The sequence below is a fragment of the Ambystoma mexicanum genome, chromosome 3p (assembly GCF_040938575.1).
Source record: "Ambystoma mexicanum isolate Mex_15411 chromosome 3p, UKY_AmexF1_1, whole genome shotgun sequence".
NCBI lineage: Eukaryota > Metazoa > Chordata > Amphibia > Caudata > Ambystomatidae > Ambystoma > Ambystoma mexicanum.
In genome coordinates, this window is record NC_090925.1 from 714,323,639 (window position 1) to 714,339,157 (window position 15,519).

Below are 15,519 nucleotides of genomic sequence, written 5' to 3' on the forward strand. Positions count from 1 at the left end.
GGGAATCCTCGATATAAGAAAAAACACTTTTTGTAAAAAAAAAAAAAAGTGTAGTCCTCTAAACCAATTACTGATCTCTGGGTCATACTGCCCCCAGTTCAATGACTGCCCTCTTCCGAAGCCCCTCCTCTGGCAGCCATCTTCAAATTTTTATCGCACGTTCAAGTGTTGGGGTGCCTCGTGTTTTGCTCTTTTGTTTTTGGGCAGAGGGTGCTGTGCGTCGACTCGATATCCCTCGAAGGCCTCCGTCGAGGATAATGTCATCGAAGGCATATATAGCACGCACAGCGCTCGCTGGCTTCAGTTACATTTTTCACACTTCACATCTAGTGACGCCTTCGTTAAACTTCGAGATGTCTTCATCATCGACAGATGACTCCGAAGACAGGTTTTTGAAAAGTGTCGGGATTGCGGATTGAAAATGTCCCTGACTGATCCACACCAAATCTGTTTGTGGTGCCTCGGAGCGGACCATGACACCTCCGACTGCTCCATGTGCCAGTCTGACTGTAAAGGCCTTGAGTGAACGGAAGGGGAAGCTGAAGGTAGGTAAAATCCCTAAATTCCCCTACCCGATCCGTGAAACCTTTGAGTCGAGTGGCAACTCTCCTCGGAGGAAGAAGGCCAAGCAGTCCAGGTCGAGGAGTGGCTCACACCACTCTTCATCCTCAAAGAAGTCGAAGAGAAGGCACCGGAGGTCGACTTAGTCGTCGGACGCTTCCCCAGAAAGAGTTGCTTGTCCAACTAAGAAATCCACTGCGGCTGAGTGGGAGGCCTTCAGAGCTGAAAACATTTTCGAAAATCAAAAAACAAGCCATGCTCCTGTCGCGCCTTTGAAAGAAGCAGGGAAAGAAAGGTTCCGGCCTAAGTCTCGTGCGCTCTCGAGCCCGGGACAAAGGACCGATCCACATTTGAGCCTTCGAGGCCTCGATCCGATGTAACATCGAAGGATCACTGGAGCCATAAACACAAGTGGAGGTCATCCACTCCATCGACACCGGCCACGCCTTCACCTGCCAAACCGTCAACGCCAGCTGTGCCATCGTTACCAGCTGTGCCGTTGACGCAGAGCGCCCCATTTAACCCAGTGGATAAAGAAAACCTTGCCTACAACTATAGCGCCAAAGCCAATTCTGTCAAAACACATGATTCCTGACCAGACCTATAATCCACTACCTAGGAAAGACTTTAAGTCTTTCTTCAATGTTTGAAGAGGCGCAGTCTGATGAAGAGGCCCCATTTGGCCTACAATACGGTACGCCTAATGTACCAGAGATTTTTATTGCGGCAGAGTCAAGGATGAGGGACCCTGATGATGATCTGCAGACTGCAGGTCAGGTGGATACCTCACCTGAACTTGAGTTTGGGGAAACCAGAGGCTGTGGAGCATGCAAATGCATCCTACAGGCAATTTCTGTCAAAAGTAGTGGATTACATGGGTTGGAGTAGGCATCCATTACCATATGAGAATGATGACCTTACTGAACTTCTAGACAAAGGTCCACAGTCGGATCCCATCTTACCATTCTATATTGCCTTGCAGAAAAGGGTGGGCAAGAACTGGGAGACACAGTAGACCAATCCGGCAGTTCATGAAAGCTTGAATAAGAAGTACCACCCTTCCAGTAGTGACCCCAACTACCTGTTAAAACGTTCCACTACGTAGAGTCTGGTGGTGCAGGCAGTTACTGCAACAACAAAACAAGCGGCGTTCCCTACCATCCCCCCTGATAAGGATGACAAACGCGTAGATGGATGGGCAAGGAAGGTATTCTCCGCAGAAAGCATGGTACTAAAATCTGCCAATTCCATTTGTGCCCTTGCAAAGTTTACGTTCACTCTATGGGACTGCATTTCCATGGTGGTAGAGCACATTCCCGAAGGGAATGAAAGAGACGGCTTCTTAGCCAAAGATTGTCAGGTCCAGCTTCGGAATTCCTGCGGGAGTGACAATAGCCCACCAGACCCCCTGTAATGCTGGAGATTGAAGTATGGTTCTCCAGCATGGGGTCTGGCATGGAATCACATGCTTGTGAATATTCCCTGTCAGGCCGGGAATCCTTGGTAAAGAAAAAAGCAGTATCGGTTTTGTTTCTGATCTGTCTTTCTTAGTAGTAACCAATCGCTGATCTCTGGGTCATACTGCCCCCAACCAATGACTGTCCTCTCCCGAAGCCCCTCCCCTGACAGCCTTCCTCAGATTTTTACCACACGTTCAAGTGTTGGGAGTCCTCGTGCTATAGCTCTCGAGCTTTTGCTGCGTTTTTCGCGCTTTTTCAAAGAGATTTTCTCATTTTTCGGTTAAGAAGAGCCTCAAGCTCCACTGTTTCTTCATCTGATCAACAGGGACCCGTTTTGGATTTTCTACGCCCCTCAAGGGTGAAGTTTTCATAGAGTTACGCTTCTTGGAGGATTCCAGAGGTTTCTGAGGCCTAACTCGTGGACATGGCCCAGGAGAAGGGAAGCTCGACGCCCGGAAAGCTGTTGAGGGTTTGTCCTGGATGCCAGCTACAGAATGTGTTCAAGGAGGACGAACATTCGAAATGCCTCTACTGCCTTCATGAAGACAGAACGCATGTGGAGAAGGATGCGTTTTGCGGGAACATGTCGGAACGGACCATGAAGGATCACCATTTTCGTCTCGCCAACTGGCTGGAAGGAAAGAGCCTGTCAGGTGAGAAGTCCGAGCGGTCTTCCAAGTCCCGTGAGGGCTCCCTGGCGACGGGGGCCCAACAGAAGGCAAAGCACCGCAGGCCCCGGGAGCGCCGAACGGTCGGGCTCCTCGGCTGGCAGGCAGGGCGCATCTTCACTGACGCCATCAACCACGAGCCAACGCTCTGGCTCGGGGAACAGGAAATCTGAGAACCCGGCTAAGCTTCTGGAGAGGCCCAAGTCGATCTCAAAGGAACCGGCCGAAGGGGAGTGAGGCGGGGACCCTTCCCCCTAAGGTGAAGGCCTCAAGCGTGCCCAAGATGGTGAAGGCCTTGATTCACCCGGCCAAGGCCTCTATTGAGGGAGTCGCTGCGGCCCTGGTGAAGCCTGTGGAGGCGACTTCGGGGCCCAGAGTTTCCCTGCCTCCACGGAGGGAATCCTCTATTAAGCCCATCGAAAAAACCCCGGTGGAAAAAGAGGGGAGGGGCGGTGGCCATTACGGACACAGACACAGCCTCCGAGGAGGAGCTGGTAGAAGTCGAAGAGGGGCTCAACAAGAATTTGGAAGAGGCCCGTCCCCACAGGAGTGATCCTGACTAGGAGGGACGACAAAAGCGAGGCTGGCGACAATGAGGCTCCCGTGGAGGAGCAGCAACCGTCGCGGCCCGAGCCACAGGACAACTCGGCGGCCATTTTGACAGCAATCCAAGCCTTATACACGGAGATAGGGACCAGATTGCCCATGCCCCCGACAGACAACCCGACGGATCCGGGTCCGTTGGGAAGCCCTCCAAGCAAGAGGATTCATGCCCCGCCTTTTCAGCCCACACGGCCCTCAGCCTTTGTCCCTGATCCCGAGGGATGACACAGGAACAGATACGGCCACGACGGGGACGGATGACGGCGGTGACGACGGGACGGATCTCCCGTCGCAGATTCCTCGGGCATCCCCTGCCCGACGAAATTGGCTCGTTTCACGCCATGATTGCCAGGGCATCTGCTATTTTCCAGCTCTGCCCCGAATAGAAGGAAGGCTTCCTCTACCAGCGGCACGAGGCCAAGAGGAAGACGGTCCTCGTGGTGCCTCTGCTGGATGACATCTGGGACAAGGGACTCGCCCTTCTAAAGAACCCGTCCACAACACCTGCGAAGAGGGACCGGTACGAGAAGAAGTACCGGGTCCCCAACGCGGCCCCCTTGTGCCTTAGGGTGCAACCAACCTCTGATTCGGTCGTCTCAGTGGTGGCATCGGCCTCAATGTCAACTTCCCCGCCGGACGGCGAAGGAAAGAAGCTGGATGCAATGGGACGACGAGTCATCTCGTCGGCGGCAACAACGATCAAGGCCGCCAACGCCCTTGGGATCGTGGCCCGCTACGACAGGGAATTGTGGTACAAGATCGGCCCCCTGTTGGACTGCCTGCCAGACAAGAGGGCAGAGGCCCTGGGGATCTTGCAGGAAGGTGAGGTGGTGTCGGACCACGCCATAACGGTGGCCACGGACATTGCCGACACCGGTTTCCGCCAGTTGGGCAACGGCGTTTGCCTTAGATGGCGAGGGTGGCTAAAGGCGACGGATTTCCGCCAGGACGTACAAGCCAAAGTGTTGGACATGCCCTTCGACGGGAACAATCTGTTTGGGAAAACAGCGGATGAGTCCCTCCAAGCCATCAATACTGACACGGAGACGGCTCGGGCTCTAGGAGTTCTTCAGCAACAACGGGCGTTCTTTCGGAACTCCGGAGGCAAGCAAGGTGCTTCCAAGGGATTCGGCAGTGGCGGCTCTACGTACCGCCAAGCGGCCCGCTCCTCGTCGCAAGAAGCCTACAGGGGACGAGGCAAGTCTGGGGGATCTCGCCAGGGAGGCCAAGGCGGCCTCTAAACAGGACTGAACCGGCTGTTGCGTCGGGCCCCCACCGAAGCACCTCGTTGGGAGGCCGGCTGGCAAAGTTCATCAGCGTGTGGGAGTCCATCTCCACTGACCGTGCTGGACACCCTGGCCCAGGGGCACGCCATCGAGTTTCTGAAGTGCCCCCGAATTCCACCCGTGGCCAGGAAGGAAAACCATATCCCTCAACTTCTGTTGGAGGTAAGGGCGATGCTCAAGAATGGTGCCATCGAGCTCGTCCCAAAGAGGTTTCGGGGCTCCGGAGTTTACTCAAGATACTTCCTAGTAAAAAAGAAGACAGGAAGATGGAGCCCCATCCTGGACCTGCGTCGACTGAACAAGTACATCAAGGCACAGAAATTCCGGATGGTCACCCTCCAGCACGTGCTGGGACAGCTGGAGGAAGGCGACTTCCTATCGTCGTTGGATTTGGAGGATGCTTACTTCCCCGTCCCCATTCTAAAAGGACACCGAAAGTTCCTCTGGTTCGTGGTCCAGGGACGGCACTACCAGTTCAAGGCCCTCCCGTTCGGATTGAAGTCAGCGCCCAGGGTGCTCACCAAGTGCCTGGCACCGGTGGCGGCACGGCTGCGCCAGCAGGGGATCCACGTCTACCCCTGCCTGGACGATTGGCTCATCCGAGCAAGGACAATGGAGCTCGGCGTAGAGCACACAGCGAAGACCGTCCAGCTGCTCACGGACCTGGGGTTCTCCCATCAACTTCCCCAAATCCCACCTGGTCCCCTCGCAAGTCGCACTGTTTCTGGGAGCCAAGCTCAACAGTGGCGCGACTAGCTTCGCCGTCGGAGGAAAGGACAAAGGCCGTCCTAGGCAAGGTGCAGCGCCTGCTAGCCACGGACTTGGCCAGGGTGAGGTCCATCAAGTCCCTCCTCGGGATGATGTCCTCTTGCATATACCTCGTGCGCCTGTACAGGGTTCAGATGCGCCCTCTACAGGGGTTCCTGGATGCCCGCTGGATCCAAGCGACAGGCAGCTTCGAGGACAGGAAAATTCTCAATGAGTCATTCCAGAAAGCGATCCAGTGGTGGAGCACCCGCACTCATCTGATGGTGGGCACAGACTTTCAGACCCCAGCTCACCAGGTGACGAGGACTACGGATGCCTCCCTGGAAGGGTGGGGAGCGCACACCGGAGATCTGCACGCGAGAGGCCTTTGGCTCCCGGAGAAGAAGCTGCTCCACATCAACAATCTGGAGCTCTGTGCAGCGTTCTGGGCCCTCGTGTTCTTTCTCCCGTCCCTCAGGAGCAAGGTGGTGTGGATCTTCACCGACAACACCACCACGATGTTCTACATCAGGAAGCAGGGCGGAACCAGATCCCCAGCCCTATCCAAGGAAGCCCAGGATCTGTGGCATTGGGCCGTTGCCCAAGGGATGTTTCTGGTATCCTTTCATCTGGCAGGGATAAACACCATCGCCGACTCACTCGGCAGGGAGCTGCGCTCGTGCCACAAGTGGGAACTGCGCCAGGATCAAGCAGATCGACTCTTCCAGCGATGGGGCAAACCCCAGATCGACCCGTTCACGACGGCAACGATCTCCAAGTGGCAGAGGTTCGCCAGCAGGTTTCCCCAGCCGAGGAGCATGGGCGATGCTTTCTCGTTTCCCTGGGATGGCCTGTTCCTGTATGCGTTCCCTCTATTGCCGTTGCTGCTCCGACTAATCAACCAGCTCAAGAGGTCCTAGTGCAGGATGATCCTCGTCGCACCGGCGTGGCTGAGACCGATCTGGTTCCCAGACCTTCTGGACTTGTCAGCGTCCCCACCAGTCAAACTGCTGACGGACGCGGACCTTCTCTCCAGAGAAGGAGGCGCCATCCTTCATCACGACCCAGAGTCGCTGAACTTGCAGGCCTGGCTCCTGCAGCGCTAGAGTTTGAAGGGTACGATATCCCGGCAGACTGCAGAGAAGTTCTTGCAAAGGCCTGGGCCTCCTCCACTCTCGTGCTTCGGACAGAAGTGGAAGAGGTTCTCTGTCTGGTGCCGTGCACAGAAGATTAACCCTCTGCGGATTACGGCCCCTCAAGTGCTGCCGGATCTACTGTTGCTGCCCAAGGCTGGTCTAGCGCACGCCTCCAAGATTCATCTGGCTGTGATCTCCCGATACACCAGGACTACAGGACGGGCGTCCTTGTGGTCTCATCGCCTGGTGAAGGAATTTATGAAGGGACCATTCCGATAGTTCATGTTGGTGAAGGCCCCTGCCCCGGCATGGGAGCTCAACGTGGTGCTGACCAGGCTCATGGGTGCGCCATTCGAGCCTCTGCATTCGGCACAGTTGAAGGTCCTGTCGTGGAAAACAGCTTTTCTTGTGGCCATCACCTCCGCACGACGAGTGGGAGATTCAGGCCCTATACTGCAAGCCTCCATACTTGACTTTTCACGACACGAGGGTGGTGCCGAGGATGCACCCCACCTTTTATAACCAGTGTGCCGTCGGACTTCCACCTCAACAAGCCCTTGGTGTTACCAGTTTTCTTCCCATCGCCTTTGTCGCCGGCCGAGAGGACTTTGCACTCGCTAGATGTGGCTAGAGTGCTGAAGTTCTACGTGGACCAGAGTTTTCGGAAGACGTCGCAACTTTTTTTAAACTTTGGCACTGTGAACTGTGGGAAGGCCCTCTCCAAGGCTTCCATTTCCAGCTGGCTCTCCGGCTGCATCACCCATTGTCGCTGGTTGGCAAACCGACCATTGCCTGGCCGTCCGAAAGCCCACTCGACCAGAGCGATTGCTGCAACTACAGCGTTCCTGTCTGGTGTGCCCCTGCTGGACATCTGCAGGGCTTCTACGTGGAGATCGACGCACACCTTCACAAAGTTCTACTGCGTCCACAGGGATTCCAGGGAGGAGTTCAGAGTCGTCCAAGAAGTGCTGCGCAACCTATTCGCTCGAAGGTGAGCCGGTAACAGAAGTGCTTAATTTTGAGATGATTAATGTTGAGCCTTGCCACCTCCCGTGGTTGTGCATGTGTCTGCTGCTGTGTATTCTTTATTCATGAGCATGTGAATCCATGCCAGACCCCATGCTGGAGAAGGAACAAGTTACTTACCTGCAACTGTTCACCAGCATGGGTCTGGCATGGATTCACATGCGAACACTCCCGCCTACCCCTCTGCAGTTTTTCTCTTGGTCCTACTGCCACTTTACGTGCTTCCAAATCTGAAGATGGCTGCCAGAGGAGGGGTTTAGGTAGAGGGCAGTCATTGGTTGGGGGCAGTATGACCCAGAGACCAGTGATTGGTTGTTAGGAGAAAGACAGTTCAGAAGTGAAATTGATTTTTTCTTTCCCGAGGATTCCCAGCCTGACAACAGGGAATATTCATAAGCATGTGAATCCATGCCAGACCCATGCTGGAGAACAGTTGCAGGTAAGTAACTTGTTCCTTAGTTAATCGGTCTGAGATCTCCCAACCATTGGTATAAAGTAATGTGGTGACAGAGAATGGTGCAACCATTTTACCTCCATTTATAGAAAATCTTCGACCGATTCTTTTGAGGTGGGTATACCATGGTTGGTGGAAATATGATGTCCTTATAGCAGAGCGCATTGTTAGGTCTTCTTCATCCAGGCCCGAATGGCCTCTCAAATGAGATTCTAAAGAGTGATGTGACCACATGGTCTAGATTACTAGACTAGATTACTAATGGCTTTTTTTGGGGGGATTTTAATGGAGAGGCTCTTCCCTGTCTCCTGGAAGTCGTCCATAATTATTCCCATCTACAAGGGGGGCTGGCGATTGGACTGATCCAGGGAACTATCGTCTGATCGCCCTCTTGGATGTCTGGGGGATTCCGAGGCAGCACCTGGCAATACTGGTGGGCCTCCACCAAGACATCTTTTTAAGGATTACACTGAATGCTGGGGGTCGGCTGTCGGCTCCAGTGGGTGTGGAGAGAGGGGTAAGGCAGGGTTACTAGCCCCCCCCTTCTCCGGCATTGAATCTTTCATAGATTCGCATGCTGGGAATATTCTCCGCCAAGCTGGGGAATATTCCCACGCCAGGCTGGGAATCCTCGGTAACATAGAGTAGTTTAAACTTAAACATTCAGTTACTTTTATGCTCTTAGTCATATTTGGGTGGTACTGCCCACTGCCAATATAAACACCTCCCTTGGCTCCTCCCATGTCGGCCATCTTCCGGTTGTTGTAGAGTCCTCAAAAATCATCTCCGACTTTTCTACGATAAAAATAAAAACTGAACTTTTTTCACAAATTTGATGTTTTTCGACGTCTACTCGACAGGCTTTAGCGGGGACAGCACAGCTACCGTTCAGTCCCGCTGCTGGTATCCTTCGCCGCTTCGTCTGTGCAATCGGGCCTACCTCATGGTGGAATCCACGAGGAAAGGTCTGTTCAAGGCCTGTGCCTGCTGTGGACTAAAGAATGTCTACATAGAGGATCACCACGACTGCCTCTACTACCTTCATCCACACCATGTTATCCAGGACTGTGAAATCTGCCAGTTGTTTTCAAACAAGACATTGAGGGATCGTCGCCGTCTCGTCGCTTGGCTGGAGGACGCTGGTGGGGTCTCTTGCTCTGCTTCAGTACGGAGTTATGTTTCGTTCGGCCGTGGCAATTCGGCCCACCAAACCACCTCTAGCCTAGAGGTCTAGGTTGCACGAAGTTCAGCCTTCCAAGAAGAGGAAGGATTGCTCAACCGATGAGCCCAAATCCTCTCACAAGGACCGTCTTCAACAAAGGTCAGTGCTTAAGTGTTGACAACAGGGGATCAGAGCTGAAGCTCCTTTCATCGCCCCAAAGACGTAACGTCCCCTAAGTCCACGTCCAAATCTGTGGGCCACTCTTCATCTTCAGGGGTAAAAGCAAGCTCTTCGTCTAAATCTACGATGTCATAGTTGACAAAGCCTCACTCCAGGTCATCTACTTCGAGGCGGTCGACACCATGCACGGCTGGCTGACAGCGACTGTCAACAAAATCGTCTAGGGTCAAGCGCAAGTCTACCTCATCGCAACCATTGACTAAGCAGTCTGCCAGGTCATCGACTACTCCAATGAGCACCTCCTCGACTACCTCTGCATCCCCAGCTGTCACACTCTGCCATTGATGACAGTGATTCAATGGCGCTTCATACACCAGTACTGTCTGCATTGTTAGGGAAAAAGTTGATTCCTGTGCCTATTCCCTTTTAACCTTGGAGACCCCAGCTCTTTTGCTGGACTCTGGGCTTTTAATTTTTACGTCCGAGTGGGACCTTTTTCCTCACTCACTCATGTTTGCCTGACTATAATTTTTTATGTTCCTTACTGTTTAATGGAGTCTGGTAAACTCCATGGGCATCTGCTTTTGCATTGACACACATCACCTTCTGTGCAGTGCCACTTCTATTAATGTTGAACTACATTTTCTTGAGTGAACTACTATTCCCAAGAATAGTAAGATGACCCCTGTCTTACCTTTTACTTTATCGGTCCAGCACACACCACCTTATGTGGAGTCCTGGGGGGTTATATAGTAATTCCTTTACCCCATTCCTCATGTAATTTTTTGTTACACAAACTCGCTGGAATGGTTGGATGCAGTAGTTTCTTTTTTTACTACCTAGTGACCTGTACCTAAAGGCTGATAACTCTGTTACAGTACTGCACCAAAGGGTGACCATTTTGTCAATGGCCTGGTTTTTTTTCGCCGTTCGTTTTTTCTGGTCTTTTACTGTTTGCATTAGTTTGGAGGTCTTTGTGTATTTTGCCTTTGGTTGGCTTCATCTCTGAAGCCCGCTCAGGCTCCAGTGTGTCTGGAAAGGCAGGAAGTGAGGGAGGGTCCCGAAACTTTGCTGTCCTTTGTCTCTAGGTGTGCCTGAGTGAATCCAGTTCCAATTGGCCGGCTGGGTGTTTTGGAGGACAAGTCACCCTACTGTGTGATTGACAGCCTAGGGTTGGGAACTTGCATAAAAAGGCAGGTTTTCTGGACTAAGAGCAGAGCCGACCACTGGAGGATAACATCCAAAGCAGAAGACGAGAGAAGACGCTAGCAGCACCCGCCAGGACCACAAAGTGCCCAGTGAAGCCCTGTAGCTGTGCTGACCCAGTTTTCGAATTGTCAAGCAAGTCCCGTAAAGGAGACTTCCTCCATTAGGCTGGTGGGACCAACTACCCTCGAGACAAAACACTATTTTGGCGCAACCCCTTGCGACTTTCCAAGTCAGAAGCCCAATACCTGGGGTACCTCGACCACCTGTGAGTGCATTGTCTTTTGCAGTCCGAATCTGACCAGATCTTTGTGGCCACCCAGAGGACCCTACTGAGGCAAGAAATCCTCGTCCAAAGTCCCCGCACCAGAGTCCAGGACAGAGGGATCAACGAAATCCTAACCAGAGCTTTTCGTCCTTTGGCGCTGAGAAAAAGGTGCCAAAACCACAAAGAGCTGCTGAATCGACAAATCTTTTGCTGCCGAGTCCCTTTCGAATGCTGTTGCAGGAGCCCACCAGTTCTCCCTTTCGTCACCACAACCAAGGACCAGGAACAAGTGTATACTGCATTGCATCATGAAGTCATCCAGCTGGAACAATTTCTTCATTTCAAAGGTTCTGTGGGGTTTGGGGTTGTTGGGTAAGAAATTGATGTCACACTGTGTGAAACTACACACCTATCTGCTAGGTATTCAAGGTTCGTTATAAATAGTTATTTATTCAATTAACACTTTTTAAATATGGTTTCTTTAAAAAGGCAATTTGTTGTAACCATGTAAATCTATTTTAAAATTACTTTTCAGAATCAAAACAAGTTAGTGGATAATCTTTGGATATGCTTCTTGCGCAATTCCTACACCCTGAGTTGACTTCAATCTCAAGGACAGTAATAGCATTTCTCCAGCATGGGGTCTGGCATAGATTCACATGCTCATGAATATTCCCTGTCAGGCCGGGAATCCTCGGTAAAAGAAGAGGTTCACTTTCGCTTACAAACTGTCTTTCTCCTACCCAATCGCTGAACTCTGGATCATACTGCCCCCCCCAAGCCACCGACTGCTCTCTCCCTAAGCTCCTCCTCTGGCAGCCATCTTCAGATTTTTACTGCACGTTCAAGTGTGAGTTCTCTTGTTTTGCTACGAGCTTTTCTACGTTTTCACTTTTTTTGTGAAGTTCTAATTTTTGTCAAATGGAGCCCATGTGCTCTTTCATTCCTTTGACCGGCAAGTGGGGATCCATTTGTTGGCGTCTTTCATCGCCCCTCAAGGGGAAGAATAGTCGCGAGTTCATCCAAGATTGTAGAAAGCCGTCAGTTCTACACAGCACGCCGGACCATATCGAAGGAGAAGGACGGAGGTACTCTCTTAAAGCTCTGCTCCAGCTGCGGATTGAGGAATGTGTTTGTGAAGGCCAAACACTCCAGTGCTTCTACTGTCTCCATCCGGATCACAAGGAAGTGGATTGTGAAATTTCCCTGGGATTCACCAAATGCATCGTCAAGGATCGGAAAAGTAGATTGGCAGCGTGGCTCAACGCCAAGGCCTCTACCCCGTGTGGCAAGCCATGCAATGATTAAAGCCTGTCACGAGTTTGGGCTTATCCTGGTGGAGGACGACGACTGCTTCTTTTTCGACCATATGGGAAAGCGGAGAAAGGCGTTCTTCTTGATCCCTATATTGGACCACGTGTGGCAGGAAGGGCTGCAGACAATGAGGCACCCTGTTACAGAGCCCGCAGGCAAAGGCTGCTTGGAGAAGAAGTTCAAGGCAAGTGCCTGGCGTTATAGCCTACTCCAGAGTCGGTGGTTTCTGCAGCAGCACGTAGAAAGGCTTGTACCCAGCACAAGTGTGCTACTCCCCCAGAGAATGAAGGCTGTAAGTTGGACGCTTTTGGAAAGAAGGTCCTCATGGTTGGAGCTACTACGGTTAAAGCAGCCAATTTTTTGACTATCATGGCGTGTTACGACCGTGAAATGTGGTACAGTTTGGCACCTCTGTTAGACCACAAGCCAGAGCAGCTGCGGAAGGAGGCAATGCTTTTGGTTCGTGGGGGGGGGGGGGGACGTTGAATCATATTAACATGCGGTCAACCTGGCAGAGTGTTAGGGAGAATTCTCAGAAATATGCTAATTCCCCCCCACCTTAGAGACCCCCCAGCAACTTTGCTGGATTTTGAGGACTTGATTTTTTTTTTAACGTGGAGAGTGAGACTCTTTTTCCCACTCATGTATTTTAAGGTGATTTTGAACACTGCGTTTCTTTTGGTTATGGAGTCTGGCAAACTCCATAGGCGTCATCTTTTACATTGTCACACAGCACCTTCAGTGCAGTGACACAGGGACGTTTTGCAGATTTCCCAAAGGTTTTAATACATTCTCTGGGATAAACTGTTTCCCAAAGCAGTGAAGTGAAATTGACTTTACATTTGCAACTTTCTAGACCCAGCACACACTATCCTACAATAGGGTGCTGGAGGGGTTACTTCGTATCCCCTTTGTCTAGCTTCTCATGTAACATTTTTGTTACCCTTTCCTCGATGAATGGCTGGTGGCAGTGGTTTACTTTTAATTACTGTGGTGTGCATTTACCAAGGGCTACGTTAGCAGCTGCAGTAAAGCATCCAAGGGTGCCATTTTTGCCAAAATAGCCCCATTCTTTTTTCGCCATTTCTCTGTGGAAAGGTCCTTTTTGAGATTTACTGTGTGCGCCAAACCAGGTTTGGTACCTTTGTTCGCTTTGCCTTTGACGGGATTCACGAGAGAAGCCCACCTCTGTCTCCAGGGTATATGGGGTGGGCAGGAAGTGAGGGAGGTTCCCGAAATGCCCTCTGTAGTGACTGGCCGGCTGGTTGTCCAGCAAGGACATCCACCCTGCTGGGTGAGTGGCAGCTAGGCTGGAATGAATGGGAGAGAAATGAATAAAAGGCAAGGCTTTTGGCTTGGAAGGCAGTCGACCACTGGACAAGGAACCGAAGAAGAACTTGGAAGAGACGCCTGCTGCAACTCCTGGACCGTTGGTTTTCTCAGTGAAGCCCTGCTGCTGTGCTGAAACTCCAAATTCGTATCGACGGAGAAGCCCCTGCAATGACGACTTCTTCCCTTGAGTTGGCGGGACCAATCAACTCCAAAGTAAGCCACCTGGACATTCTCTCTGAGCTGGTTGACTTTCCACAGAGTTGCTGCTGGAAACCGAAACACCAGGGAGAGGAACACCAGATTGTGTGTTGCTTTTAAGCTGGCCAAGAGCTCCAGGAAGATCCTCCGGACTCCCAGGAAGAAGAACTGACTGAGCCTGAGTCCCCTCAACAGAGTGCGGGACCCCAGAAGCAAGGAAAGCCCATCTCGACAGCCAGAAACTGCAGTGTTGCTATTTGCGGTGGACGCGAGGAGCTGAAACCATAAACAGCCACTTGGTTGAAGATTTCCAGTTGCGAGCGGTAACTGTCCCATTGCAGTGCATGAGTCCCCAGAAGTGCTCCCTCTTCTCCCCACGACTGAGGCCCAGGAATCGTGAAATCTGCAGAGCTGCTCAGGAACAAAAGTCATCTGCTGCACTTTTTCTAAAATACAAAGGTACTATGAAAGTCTGAGACACCTTACCTCTTGCTGTAGAGTTGCTTGCATCTTCTACTAGTCACAAGTGTAACAGCTTGTGGCCCTACATTGATTCTTTTTCTTCAAAGCCTTCTAAAACCTTGTGCAAAGACTTTTCTTACCTGCAAACAAGTGCTTCTGCTCATATAGACTGTTGCCCATTGTCTTTGGCTTGGCCTGTTCTACTGAATGACTCTTCTTAGGGGATCTGAAAGTATTTGCCTGCTTAAGAATGTGTGTGGTCTCTTGTATGTTTTAATAACATGTTCCTTTGGCTTACTCCTAAATGATTCTAAATACTACAGTGATATATTAATGTCCCCAGCACCCTACCTACTGAAGTCACCTGAGGGTGTAGGTTGTCTGTCGGCCATCCCAAAAGGGTACTCACTGATTTAGATATATTAAGAGTGTGTATTTTGTGTAGTATATTTGAGTGTTACTGTTATATTGCTTCCTTCTTACCCTAACTGACTAATTGTCTATTCAAGAAACCTTGTGTATAAGTGTTTAATTGAATATTTGTCACTGTGAATCTGTTACTCCCCAACAGCGCACATTGACCCCTCTTGAGATGAGCCTGGCTGCTCAACACCCTACCAGCCTGTGTAGTAGAAGCTTATGCCAAAGGTTGGGTTCCTATTGCCAGGAGGTCAGGATTGTTGTAGTGCACCTAAAGGGTACTGCATACAATCTTGCCTAATGGACTGGGTTTAAGCAGATTATTAATTGGGTGTTACTCCTGTGTGAAGCCTGGCTTTGCTGCACTGATTTCCGGCCAGAGGTTCAGCACAAGGTGGTGAACATGCCCTGCGAGGGGGAGCATCTTTTCAGGGAGAATATTGACGATGCGTTGAACATGAAGACTGACTCCCATACTGCAAGGTCCCTTACAGCCCTGCAGGGCAGACGTTCTTTTTTGCCCCTTCCGTGGGGTCTCGGGAATGCAAGGTTTTCAGGTTCTCGTGACGAGGGGTACAGTATTTCTACCTACTTCTCCCAGGGCTACCGGCGTTCCTTCCACTCCGCCCAATGAAGCAAGGAGTATCAAGGATAGAGGAAAAGGGGTTCCTCCTCCTCTCAAAGAGGTTGTGCAAGCCTCAGCAATGACTGCCACAAGGGCAGTTGATTAGGAGGGAGGGTGGCGCCACACCTCGACAAGTGGCGTTTGAGCACGACAGACAGATGGGTGTTGAAAGCAGTCCAATTCTGCCACTCGTTGGAATTCAGGCATCCGCAAATCCCCATTCCTCCTGTGAAAAGAGCTCTACCGCACCTTCAGGTCTTGCTTCAGGTCTTTCTGCGTCTTCTACTGCAGAAAGGAGCAATCTAGAGGGTTCCAGCATCGGGAAGAGGAACCTACTCCATATTTTTTGTCATCAAAAAGCCAAACGGGAAATGGCTGCCCATTCTGTACCTTCAGGATGCGAACGTTGCA

General features: G+C 51.4%; 1 protein-coding gene across 2 annotated transcripts in view; it reads left to right on the forward strand.

The window, feature by feature from the left end:
- The window catches only part of KIF20A (kinesin family member 20A), a 298,199-nt gene that overhangs the window by 255,595 nt on the left and 27,085 nt on the right, over positions 1–15,519 (forward strand). The window lies entirely within an intron of this gene.